Source organism: Dendrobates tinctorius, unplaced genomic scaffold (genome assembly GCF_039654945.1).
Source record: "Dendrobates tinctorius isolate UK_male_01 unplaced genomic scaffold, ASM3965494v1 ptg000211l, whole genome shotgun sequence".
NCBI classification, from domain to species: Eukaryota; Metazoa; Chordata; class Amphibia; order Anura; family Dendrobatidae; genus Dendrobates; species Dendrobates tinctorius.
The window spans coordinates 17,596,411-17,604,499 of NW_027361878.1; the positions used below are offsets into that span (position 1 = coordinate 17,596,411).

General features: G+C 41.8%; 1 protein-coding gene across 4 annotated transcripts in view; it reads right to left on the minus strand.

The window, feature by feature from the left end:
• LOC141058320 (solute carrier family 22 member 6-A-like) overlaps positions 1–5,606 on the minus strand; it is a 151,106-nt gene extending 145,500 nt beyond the window's left edge. For all 4 annotated transcript variants that reach the window (XM_073554530.1, XM_073554525.1, XM_073554526.1 and 1 more), the window contains exons 1-2: positions 5,418–5,606; positions 5,227–5,299 (exon numbers count right to left, since the gene is read on the minus strand). The gene's annotated coding sequence lies outside the window, so the exon portion shown is untranslated. The remainder of the gene's footprint in view (positions 1–5,226; positions 5,300–5,417) is intronic.
• Positions 5,607–8,089: the final 2,483 nt, after the last annotated feature.

An 8,089-nucleotide genomic window follows, 5' to 3' on the forward strand; every position in this document is an offset into this window, starting at 1 on the left:
TGATTCGACCATGGAGGCCATTTCGAGACAGAATCCTACAAACTGTTCTAGTTGACACAGGGACTTGAGGTGACCAGGCCTGTTGGAGTTCTGCTGCAGTGGAAGAGGGGCTTGTTTTGGATTTTTTAACCAACAAATGTTCCTCCTGAGCAGCTGTCTTATGGGGTCTGCCGGACCTGGGCTTGTCAAACACATCTCCAGTCTCTTCAAATCTTTTTTTAATTATTTGTACTTGACGCTGAGACACATTAAAGGTGCCATCCACCTCTGCAGTGGATCTGGTCTTCAGCCTCTTGATACTCCAGGCTTTGGTCGCAGGGTGGATTTTTGGCATGTTGTCAGAGCTTAAGTTGCAGCTCAAGTGAAGATCTGGGGTGCTGGGTTTCTTTTTATATACACCTACTAATTAACCGATCATTTACTGAGCACAGGTGAGGATGTAAACTAGGATTGGGTGCATTATATGACCAGGCGACAAAACTTTTGTCTTGCCAAAATCTGACCATTCTGTGTCCATTAAATGATCAATATTTCTGCACTGATGGCAATTTATTTTCTTAACCTAAACCACATTTCAGAGGGTTTCAGCTTTCAAAAGAATAATTTATGCAACCAATGGATGAATTTAATGTCAGGTTATAAGCTTTTATTTACATAACATGGATAATCGACATAACTTCTGTCTCAGGGAGTGTATGTCTGAGCAGAAGAACAAAGTAGTTGTGAAAGATACAATAGAACACAGGATTCTACGCGTTAAACATCTTTTTGCTCACTGGCTTACTATGCAAAGTATTTCAAAGATACAAAAATGGATTGAGTGCTAATATTCTACTGATTATCAGTCCTTAAATTAATGTATAGAAAAGGGGCTCTGTGCCCTGCCGGAGTGTCACAGACACGTTTTGGTGTAAAGTATAAACAAGAACATTTTTGTCTCTCACATTGAGGTACCATAGTGGTTACTATCACTTTAAGTGGTCGACAAGTGTAAGTAGGTGGACTGTTGCTGTCGCATTCCTTTCCCAGAAGACAACATTATTGTAAATATTATGCCATGTGAATTGTGTCCTTTTTGGAAATACTGTTATGTGGTGTATAATGTAAAGTGTAGTGTGTATAGGGTCATGCTTTATTGTGATGGTGACACATTTGAAACCAGAAGCTTTCATACACTATATAAAATGACACATCTGCATGTTTTTCTCAATATCTGACATGAAATCAGAATAAACCTTTCCCATTTTAGGTCAATTAGGATTACCATAATTATTACTATTTGCCAAATGCCAGAATAATGAGAGAGAGAGAATGTTTTAAAGCATTTTTATTACTTACTGCAAAGTCAAGAGTTTACATACATTTCATTAGTATTTGGTACCACTGCCCTTAATCTGAATGACTTGGGTCAAACGTTTGGGATATCCTTCCACAAGATGGAAGTCGGAATTTGGATCCATTCCTCCTGACAAAACTGGTGTAACTAATCCAGGTTTGTAGGTCGCCTTGCTTGCACCGGCCTTTTCAGCTTTGCCCATAAATTTTCAGTAGGACTGAGATCAGGGTTTTGTGATGGCCACTCCAAAACATTGACTTTGTTATCCTTAAGCCACTTTGTTACCATTTTGGCAGTATGCTTGTCATTGTCCATTTGGAAGACCCCTTTCTGCCCGAGCTTTAACTTCCTAGTTGATATCTTGAGATGTTACATAATCTTCTTTCTCATGATGCTATCTATTTTGTGAAGTGCACCACTCCCTCCTGCAGTAAAACAACCCCACAACATGTTGCTGCCACCCCGCCCCACCCCCATATTTCACAGTTGGGATGGTGTTCTTAGGCATCTAAGCTTCTCACTTCTTCCTCTAAATGTAACGATGGTCATTATACCCAAAAAGTTCAATTTTAGTTTCATCAGACCATAGGACATGTCTCCAAAAATTAAGGTAATTAATCTGGCTTTCTTATGTTTCTTTTGGAGTAATGGCTCCTTCCTTCCAGAGTGGCCTTCCAGCCCATGTTGATACAGTACTCGTTTCACTGTGGATATTGACACAATCTTACCAGCTTCCACCGTCATCTTCACAAGGTCTTTTGCTTTTGTCCTTGGGTTGATATGCACATGACGGGCCAAAGCACATTCATCACTGGGACACAGAACCAGTCTCCTTCCTGAGCGGTATGATGGCTGAACATTCCCATCTTGTTTGTACTTGCATATAATTGTTTGTAAGATGAGCGAGGCACCTTCAGGTATCTTAAAATTGTACCCAATGATGAGCCAGATTTGTGCAAGTCCACAATTCTCTTCCTGATATCTTGGCTGATTTCTTTATACTTTTCCATGATGGTACACAAAGAAGCAGTGTGTTTCAGGTGTGCATTAAAATACATCCACAGGTGTGTCTCTAACTCAGTATTGTAACATGAATAGTGTAATATGCATAGTTTGACTCTAGGAACAGTTAGAGTTAGTAGTTGGGACTAGTCCACAGTGGGAGGGGCTATTGTTAGGGAAAGTTACTGTATCCTGCTAGGAAGAAAGATAGCATCTGAAGTGCAAAGTGAGTTGACGTAAAGGTCCAAAGTGTACAGTGCAGCATTCAAGGGTGACCCTAAATGAGAGGACATCGAAGAAAAGGGTAAGCAAGATCCTGAATATAAGTAACCGAGAAACAGAGTGGACCTCCTGAGACGGAGATAATGGCTAGCCATGCGACCCAGAATGATAACGCTGAAAGGTAATGGGTTTAAACAGGAATTAGTATCTGTATGTGGAACTAACGAAGGGTCCCAAGTGGGAGTTCCAGGGCGCCAGAAGTTGAGGATGCAGAGGGTGCAGAACCACAGAACAAATGGGAAACACTAGATGATCAGGACTCTAGCATTAAAGCTTGGTTGTGGCAAAGTAGGGAGAAACAGTGGACATAAAGAAACCTGGAGTATACTACTGAGGAAGGCTACTGTGTGGAAAATGCTTCAAGTTGTAAAGGAAAGTTCATTATACTGTGTACCCTTCTATATCTTGTATATATTCCCTATAAAGTTATCCTTCAGTAAAGAGTTTATTTTTGACTGGTTGTCTCCCTCATTGAACTGTGAAACATCTGGTCCTGGCCCCGAGGAAGCCAACGTGAAACGCGCGTTGGGGCTGTGTGTTCTGGGACCCTTAGAGAGGGACTATGGGTAAAAGTGGATTTTTGTTACCTTATTTTATTTTTTTGGACACTCAATGCTGATTTACAGCAGGTTAGGCAGCTATTCAGGGTTGTAGTGGGAAATCTCACTATTTTTGCCTGCACTTTACTATTGACTTCAATAGGCTAATATTACTTGTTCACATTTGGACACTTGCACTTTAGGCTGCAATTATTGTGTATCCATTCTAGATTTATTATTGTTGCCACCTCCCCACCTCTATACGTTTACCTAAGGCCCAGTTTACATACTTGTTTGTTTGTTCCTTCCCCTTAATTGAATCCTGTATCGATTGTTTATATGAAATTTTGTGTGATACTGTTTACATCTGAATAAAATATTGATTTTTTTTATCTATATTTATTTTCTTTTTGGGCTTACACTTTGTTGTTCTGTATACTACTATTCAGTGAGTGTTTCAAGTTGGAAATTTCCTTGGTCCCTTTATGACTTTATTAGAGGACCGATTATGATGCAGTGATAATGCATTCTGTTCTAATTTGTATATAAGCATTGTGTGCATGTGGGACGTGTCACTTGGCAGCAAGAGGTACTCCACCTTTCTTCAGGATGCAATCTTCCACAGCCCACTGTCACGAGTCTCTGCAGTTGTCAAGGTCTGGACTTGTGCCCAATCTCTCAGGTATTTTTGTCTCATTACTCATCAGACACAAAGAACACGTAATTGATGCACCTCTAACTTCACCCTTACCCGCAAGCATTTACACAATACTCATACCATTTACCAAGCACCATAAATAATGTGTTTAATTTATTGTATGGATTGTTATGATTACATGGATATAATGCAGCAAGGTGAGTATAATAAAATGTTACTTTTAACCCCTTCACAATATGCGCCGTACATGTCCTGTACATGTCGGGTCTCCCCCTTTAATGTGGACTCTGGCGCTGAGACTACATCTTTTCAGGCACATGTCAGCTGATTTAAACAGCTGACATGTGCCCTTAACAGCCGCGGGTGGAATCGCAATCCACCTGCGGCTGTTAAGATAAAATCCGCTGTCAATCTCTGACAGAGGCATTTAACACGATTGCGCCGAAAGAGCGTCACTAATACTGGCCATAGGCACCTGTGTAACATGACCGTGGGTCACCGATGGGTTGGTATGACAACTCGGGGTCTTGAGCAGACCCCTGTGGTTGTCATAGTGGGATTGCTATGAGCGCCGCCCAGGGTCCAGAAATTCTTTGGTCACCACAGCATTGCATTAAAATCCCATAACTGGTCAGCAAGAGATCATATCTACATCAACACGGTATCAATAAAAATGTCAGATCAGCATGCAAAAAATAAGCCCTCATCCAGCCCCAGATCAAAATGGAGACGCTACGGGTCTCAGAAGATGATGATTTTTTTTTAACACATTTGGATTTTTTTTCACCACTTAAATAAAGAATCTATATATGTTTGGTGTCTATGGACTTGTAATGACCTGAGGAATCATAATGGCAGGTGAGTTTTAGCATTTCGTGAACATGGTAAAAGAAAAACACCCAAAAAACAATTGTGGAATTGCACTTTTTTTTGCAGTTTCTCCACATTTGGAATTTTTTTCCCATTTTCCTGTACACTATTTGGTGTGGTCAAAAGTACAACTCGCTCCACAAAAAACAGGCCCCCACATGGCCATATTTACGGAAAAATAAAAAAGTTATGGCTCTGGAAAGAAGGGGAGCAAATAACAGAAACGCAAAATTTAAAATGGGCTGGGCGTGAATAAGTTAATAACACAACTACGGTAGTACAACCTTAAATTGAAAACACATTTGTTTTCCCATGTGTATATATATATATATATATATATATATATATATATATATATAAATGATCAGACAGCCAAAGTGGTGGACAATCTGTCTGTGAGAGATTCAGACATGAAAAAACATACATGTACCTATATATGAGAATACATCATATATGTGGTCAAAATGGTGCATATAAAACAATGAGAAATCAATTATGTCTCCTGAAAACGGATGACAGAAAATATGGAAAGCTCTTACCTGATGTAGGTTCCTCACAGGGTAAGTAGAAAATACTTCATCTGATAAACCATGGAGCAAATCCTCCTCAGATCTGGAATGAGCAGAGTCAGGAGCATTAGATGTAGTATGTCCTATAGGTAATACAGTTGCCCTATGTGCCCCATGACTCCCGTCCTTACAGTCCACAGCTTGCCCTCAGCTGGCCTTACCTTTATGTAGCCCTGCCGATGCGTTTCTCCTGTAATACTTCTTCAGGGGAGGTCATTTGCACTCATCATACAAAACCAATGGCTAATTGTCCGGCCCCCCCGTACCAACCCTGCGTTCTGTCAGAATGGTGTGGAAGAGATCAAGCTCAAATCCTTCATTTAAAAACCGGGTCAGTAATACCGCATGACCTGATCTCACTCATTAATAATCCTGCAGATCCTGTTGGCACACATACATCGTTCACAATAATACACACCCCCTGGTCTGTCATCACATAGTCACGTAATTAGCAGCATAGTGTCGCAATGCGACCACATAAAAGAGAGTGATTAGATTAGATTTAATTGGAAAAATTGTTATAAGCTGTGTATAAAAAGTGTTTTATATTACATAGAACCTTAGAGGCACCAATGTGTATAGTTAATGTATTGCTATAATATGTGGATGACTCAATGTGCTCTGATAAATGTATAGGGAAAGGATAAGATTAGTACATAGGATAAAGGTTAAGATTTAGCTGTAAGATAAGATTGGGAATAGTGAAGTGGTGAGCACAATAAGTTCTGGAAGTAGAGAAGTTTAGGATAGAAACAGTTAATGTGTTTAGGAACAGCCCCAGTGTGAGAGGGGTAGTGTCCGTTAACAAGGGGAACACTTTCTGGTTAGTGCATAGAGAATAAGAAATTAGATGGAGAGAGAGCTGTAGTTTGAGATCTGAGGGTACGAGGAGCATACGCTGTTTAGCAGCAAGAGAAAGTCAGCCTTAAACTTGGAGCGGATATTCCTGGAACGTCCGGGGCCTACGGTCCAACTAAGGCACTGAGAAGCGTGCCTCAAAATCTTCATAGGAAGACAGACAGGGAATTGCATAAGGGAGCTGGAATGGGAATCATGGGAGGTCAGAGCAGGAAGGAGTATCCCAGGAGCAGAGATGGCAGACAGGAAGGGGAAAGCGGACATCAGAACGTACTGTGCTATGGACTTTGAAAACAGAAAAGTTTGTGCCCAATACTGCATGTTTCAATATGATGAAAATGGAAAGTTAAGCAAATTTCTTTATTATAGGATGAACTTGATGTTCCTTAATGTGTGTAGCGGATCCTAAAGTTGAAGAACCGGAGACAGCAAAGGCCTGGGACTAGGGATGAGCGAGTACTGAAGAATTCGGGCTCACTATACTCGTACAGAGTATACCCTAATACTCGGGTATTCGGAATGGATAGCGAGTCCAATGATAGTCAATGGAAAATGCGAGTAATTGTCTGCTGGACCCTTCAAAGCGGTCTGGGGGCTGAGGAAAACTCTAAAAAATGTGTAAATGTTAAAAAATGTATGCTGTAAACAAATGTATATAACATGGGGGCACCTGCTCAGGGGCTGCATGATTGTTTTTACACCACTGCTTCACTAGAATGTACAAACACTATTTTAAGTCCTTTGTTTTTTTGCCGGAAGAGCGGGACTCGTAAGCCACTTACGCAGTGCCAGTGATATATCAGAAGTACCGTAAGAGCGAGTGATGCTGGAGGCAATCTACTGACAGCTAAGTGTGTAAGTGGTGTAAAGGTACTGTCACACTAAGCGATATCGCTAGCAATATCGCTTTAACTTGTGACGTTATAGCGATATTGCTAGCGATATCGCTGTGTCTGATACTTACCAACGACCCGCTCCCCCGCTGGTTATCGCTGATCGCGCGAGAACGTCCAGGACTGTTTCTCGTCGTCAGCTTCCTGCGGAGCTTCCTGTGGAGAGACGAGCGACGAGCGTGGAGCCGGGCGGGACCCCCGTCCCCAGCGATGTCGCTGGTGAGATCTGCCTGTGTGGCAGCTCACTAGCGACCACTTAGCGATGTACCAGCGATCCTGACCGCGTCATATCGCTGGTCGGGATCGCTGGTACATCGCTAAGTGTGACAGTACCTTAAGGAGAGCAATCTGCCCTAGGGGTAGGGGCTGTGTTATGGTTAACGCAGGAAGAAGCCACCCATCATCATCATCACAAGGGATTCACAATTATAAAGCTTGGACCACTGTCCTTGTTGTGTCACTGCCCAATGTGTAGGCATAGATTTAGTGTCTTCAAAACATTAGCCCTAGGGGCTGTATCATGGTTGATGAAGGAAGCAAGGCAGGTCTGAAGGGCCAAACCATTATGATAAAGCCAGGACTACTAGCATAGAGGTGGCCGTGCTCAGTGTCCAAGCATAGCAATAGTGTCTCCAAAAATTAGCCAAAGGGGCATGATAGCATGGTTGATGAAGAAAGCAGGGTCTCACTCTCATCACAAGTGCCTCCGATGGGAAATATTAATTAACGTAACATTGTTTTTAGCTTATTGACCATGAGGTACATGTGTCAGAAGCAGGTTTTGAAAACATGTGTCAGAAGAAGAAAAGGGGCTTGTATGGGAAGGGAATGGGATGGATGTGATAACCAATTTAAAAAAAAAACTTGTTGGGTGACTTTAGGTTGGGATACTGTCATCTGGAGGGCTTAAATATTGTTGCGAAATCCTGTCCTTGTTAAATTTTATCAGAGTCAGCCTGTCTGCATTCTCTGTAGTCAACTGTGTGCGTGTATCTGTGATGATTGCCCCAGCGGCACTGAAAGCACGCTCTGACATCACACTAGCAGCAGGGCAGGCCAGCACCTCCAAGGCATAGAAGGAG